This window comes from Sus scrofa, chromosome 13, assembly GCF_054392235.1.
Source record: "Sus scrofa isolate SSC_HxYL_T2T_F1_AM1 chromosome 13, Sscrofa_HxYL_maternal_Yorkshire_Landrace_v2.0, whole genome shotgun sequence".
Taxonomy (NCBI): Eukaryota; Metazoa; Chordata; class Mammalia; order Artiodactyla; family Suidae; genus Sus; species Sus scrofa.
Window position 1 is genome coordinate 88,891,635 of NC_139395.1, and position 5,602 is coordinate 88,897,236.

The following is a 5,602-nucleotide window of genomic DNA, read 5'->3' on the forward strand; positions in this document are numbered from 1 at the left end:
TATCATGTGATATCACCTATAAGGGGAATCTAAAATATGGCACAAATGAACCTATCTACAGAGCAGAAACAGACTCATAGACATAGACTATGAGCAGACTTGTGATTGCCAAAGGAGAGAGGGGAGGAAGTGGGATGGGCAGGGAGTTTGAGGTTGGCAGATGCAAACTATTGCATTTAGAATGGATAAGCAATGAGGTTCTACTGTACAGCACAGAGAACTATATCCAAATTTTTTTTTAAAAATTTGCCTTTCCTGGAACTTTTTTATAAGAAATCTCAGATTGAATCTTAAAAAGATGAATTTTAAGGCCAGGAACATACCAAGGGCTTGTAAGAGATTTTACCTGTAGTATCTAGAGATTCGGGTGAATCCTTCCCTTTTCAAAGTCCTCCAAACACCTTGAGATCCCTGCATCTGTTAGGTTCCCTGATAAAGCTGTTGGGAACCTAAGAGTTTCCAATCTATGGAGGGATCAGGTAGACAGAAAGATAAATGTTTCAACTATGCTTACAAAGGTATAATTTACGAAGTTTCTGTAAGTCAGATTTAGCTTGAGAGGAACAGTTTCCCTATATCTGGAAAACACAGATTAAAAGCCAGTAATGATTCAGACAGAGCCCATAAACATTATAATTCTATTCACCAGGTCACTCAGTTCTGTCTAACTAATCCTTTCTGATAAGTTTTATGAAGCCATCATGTTTTCCATTAGAATGCTATAATTACTTAGGCAGTTCAAAGGTATGATCTGAAAGCTATCAAAAACCTGTACTTGTCAAGAAGTCCTTGCTATGTATGAGTCTTCTTAAAGAGGAAGTATTTTTGCAAAAGCATCAGAGTAAAACAATAATCATATATGAATGAGAAAAGGACTAAGAAGACATTGACCATGATTATAATGCAATTGACAAATACACTTGGTTACTACAGTAACATACAATACTGTAAGATAATGAGAATTATGACTAGTAACATTTTACCAGGACATACCAGATTTTTAGGAATTCCATATAATTTCTAGAATTCTATATTTATAACATATCCTCATATAATATAACCAAAGATTTACTACTCATTTAACAATGCTTTTCATGTGATTTAACATACCAAATGAGCCTAATTGGTTTAAAGTCTCTCTTTGGGATGTTTCAAGAGCCCTTTGAAGCACCCCAAAGTTAGCTAGAGGTCAAAGGAAATTCATTATAATTTGATTTGAGAAGTTTGTCAAAAATATCAAAAACATTTAAAACATTTGGTCAAATAGGACCATAGGACCATAGATCACTGTGAAACAATACTTATTCACTCAAATAGCAAAGAAACTTAAAATCTGTTATTAAAAGCAAGTCAACATTTTAAGAAAACTTTGTCCTCTTAAGAGAGAGAGAAACCAAATTCAGGTTTTGCGCCAGCTTACTTTTAAAATTAATTTACTCAACTGGAGTTCCCGTCGTGGCGCAGTGGTTAACGAATCTGACTAGGAACCATGAGGTTGCGGGTTCGATCCCTGCCCTTGCTCAGTGGGTTAACGATCCGGCGTTGCCGTGAGCTGTGGTGTAGGTTGCAGACGCGGCTCGGATCCTGCGTTGCTGTGGCTCTGGCGTAGGCCGGTGGCTACAGCTCCAATTCGACCCCTAGCCTGGGAACCTCCATATGCCGCGGAAGCGGCCCAAGAAATAGCAACAATAACAACAACAACAACAAAAAAGATAAAATTAATTTACTCAACTAAATTTACCCTAAACTTAGCCAATCCTGAACATGTATAAAACTGTTCTCTCAGGGTTCCTTTCCTACAGAATTTCTATAAATATCTGCGTCCATATTAACTTTTAAAGTTATTTTTTCCATTCAGAAGCAACAGTTCTAGGACAAAATTATTTTCTTTTTCCATAACAATATACAGTTTCATTTTTCATAACTTTTTTTGCTGAAAATGCACATCCTAATTTCCTGTCATGCTGAAACGTTCCCCTTATTATTTCTAGCAGCTTTAGTTACACATTTGAGTTAGCATCCTCAGCTCTTAAAAACTTTAATTTCTATTGAACACTAAGAAGTAAGCAATTATGAACTATCTTTTATTATATATTAGCAAGCATAAATAGCAATAATAATTTCTAGGAGTTCTCACTGTGGCTCAGTGGAAATGAACCTGACTAGTATCCATGAGGACACAGGTTTGATCCCTGGCCCTGCTCAGTGAGTTAAAGATCTGGCGTTGCCATGAGCTGAGGTGTAGGTCACAGACGTGTCTTGGATCTGGCATTGCTGTGGCTGTGGCGCAGGCCAGCGGCTGTAGCTCTGATTCAACTCCTAGCCTAGAAAGTTCCATATGGCACAGCTGCAGCCCTAAAAATAATAATCATAATAATAATTTCTAAAAATATGTGCTTTCTTATGGAAAATATCTCAGTGTGGCACCAAACATGCTTATTAATGGTCATAGATACCACTCGTTTCTCTGTAACTGGAAGCTGGTGTTCAGTAATTAATGATTTGGCATTGTATTTTATTTGGGAATGACTTATGTATTCAATAAACTTCCATTATTTAACTCAATTTAGCACAATTCTAAAATTTCAAGTTACTAAATATCTGGAGAGATTATTTTTAAGTAGGCACTGCTAAAAAAAACATATTCCTAAAGAGTTCACCTGAACTTATCTCATTCACATTTAATTTACTTATAAAAACATTTCATCATACCACATTTTTTGCTGACAAATTTGCAACACATATTGCATATAGATGTTATTTGATTTCTTTTAAGCCTTTGTATTATACTTAATATTGATGACTCTAAAGACCTGCCTACAGTAATTAAATCAACAAATTATAGTAGTAGGCATTGATTTAATGTGGAATATTTCCCAGTTCAAGTGACCCTGAAATTCATTCTGGCTAGTTTCCTTTTATATTTCTGAGTTTATATAGGCACTTAATTTCCTTTAAGCCAATTAAGTAGAGCTCATTTACAAATTAATTTTGATAATAATATACACACAGCTATATTGACATACAACCAGAGATCCCATAGCTGAATTTTAAACTTAGTCATGAATCCGGTATTACAATATAAACCTCACTAGTTTATAAATAACAGTTGGAATAAGTTAAATTAAAAATTTTCTTTCCCCCTTTTTTTCTCCTCAGTCTCAGGAACTAGAGAAGAAATAGGTATTCCTGAGAGCCCTGGTCTCAAGGCACAGGGAGAGAAAATTTCTCCTACAAGGACTTGTTCTCTCAGAGTCAGAATTCAGAAAGGATGTTTTATCCAGCCAGCTTTCTCTAACAAGTGTGAACATCATAAGAAAAAAAAAATCCTTTTCGGCCATTTTCAAAGCAAAAATTTAATTCCTAATTATGTAAAGGCTTGTATGTGTAAGTTTTACATGGACATAAAATTGGCTGAGGTGTTAGCCGAAGGCCAGATTTCTGATGCCTCTCATTACTCTGTTTGAGAGGCTCTGTTTCCCACGTTAAAGTCGAACTTGCCAGGGATAAAATTTATTAATGAAATCATGTAGTGGGCCAGTGTGCTGCTTGTGAGCTTTTAGGTGTCTTTGTAGAGTCATTTCAGCTCCTCTTAAATGGCTCAGTTCTCTCTTTGGTGGTCTAAGACCACCCTGGGTGATCAGATCACTGAATGGCCAATTCTTACGTGACCCCTGGATGAGCAAGCCTTTTAATCAATGATTGTGTTTGGAGTTCCTGTTGTGGCTCAGCAGGTTAAGAACATGACTAGTATCCATGAGGATGCAGGTTAGATAGAAAGAAAAATAGGCCTGTTTGTTTTTGATCCATGAGCTTTTTCTGTAGATCAAATATATTGATGCTCTGTATTAAAATATTAGGGTTTCTTCTATTTTTTCTGAATCCATTCTGCATAATTAGGTTTTATTTTCCTTGGATATCTCCCAGCTTGACATACTACTTTCATCTTAAAAGAAATGAAGTGTCTCTGTTTGATGCATAAATAAATAGCAGTGAAAAAAATGTACAAAGAGTCAAAAATCTCATTTTAGGTTGTAAAGTGACATCTTTTTCTGGTCTCATAATGTCTCATGCCAAGGCTTTCAAGTTGAAAGTACATCGACCTAAAAAACCATCTACCTCTCTGTGCCCTGTCTCCTTCCTTCTTTTTGCAGGTATATGCTCTCTTATTCTGTCTCTCTCACCCAGCAAATAAAATCCCAAATTCCAAGGGCTGTAGAAAGAAAAGAATAAAATAATGAAAATCTTTGCAAATGCCAAAAACCTAGCTGAAGCTGTAAACTAAACTATTTCATGATAATGTTGACATCTACCCATAAGACAAAAAGAGAGAGCCAGTAAAGTCAGTTTCCATTGTTTTTCCCAGCTGCGCCCAAGGCATGTGGAGGTTCCTGGGCCAGGGATCAAACCTGTGCCATGGCAGTGACCAGAGCCACTGCAGTGACACCAGATCCTTAACCTGCTGAGCCACACAGGACCTCAGCTTCTTTAAGTGAATACAAGAATAGGAGCCCCTGTTGTGGTGCAGCAGAAAAGAATCTGACTAGTATATAAGGATGCAGATTCTATCCCTGGCCTTACTCACAGAGTTAAAGAGCCATCATTGCCATGAACTGTGGTGTCGGTCACAGATGTGGCTCAGATTTGGCATTGCTGTGGCTGTGGCGTAGGCCAGAAGCTGTAGCTCCGTTTGGACCTAGCCTGGAAACTGGGAACTTCCATACATCACAGGTGCAGCCCTAAAAAGCAAAAAGGAAAAAGACAAAACAAACAAACAAAAACCCACAAGTGAATACAAGAATAACAGTTCTTGAAAATGCCCCAAACACAAAAGCTAAAAAATAAATTATTCTCTCACGAATTTGTTAAAATCTACTCATAAAGGAAGACAATTTAACTGGAAATTTCATTTTTGGCCTTGAAATAATGATTCCAGACAGTGAGACAGCAAAGCAGATTAAGGTTATGACCTCAGTTTAATGGAGAGAAAAGTGAAACATGGAATCAGTGTAGCTCAGGGATGCTCAGTAAGATGGCAGCAGTGATGTGTCTGGGATTCCGAGTGTCCCTCTCCCAGGCCTGTGTTTTGATCATGTTTGGTGCCCTTGAGAGGAAAGTCAGATAGTAGTGGAGGAGGTGATTTGAGATGAATGGTCAACACAAGAGCTCATCATCTCACAGTTGGTCCCTGTTGAATGGCCTAGAAATGTAAATCCTTGGAACCTCCAGTGATGGCTTCCAAACATTATTTTCATTCTCTCCTTCTGGATCAAGGACAGGACTAGTTTTCATTTTTAAAAAGAGGCTTATGTCTTAACTCTTGCCTATTAACTTTCATTTGGAAAATATAATCACTTTCCTTTGGGAACAGGAGTAAGAAATTTTCAAGGAGAACTTTAAAAATGGGTAATATTTCCATTTAAAACACACACACACACATAAATGCAGCAATGGATTTATTAGTATAGTCCATTGACAATGTGTAGAGTAAAACAATCCTGTCGAGAAAACTAAAACATATTATTCCTGTTTTTCTTTCTTTTTAAAAATTTTGAAATGTAACAAACATGCTGAAATGAGCCTAAAACGTCATCGTAGTGTG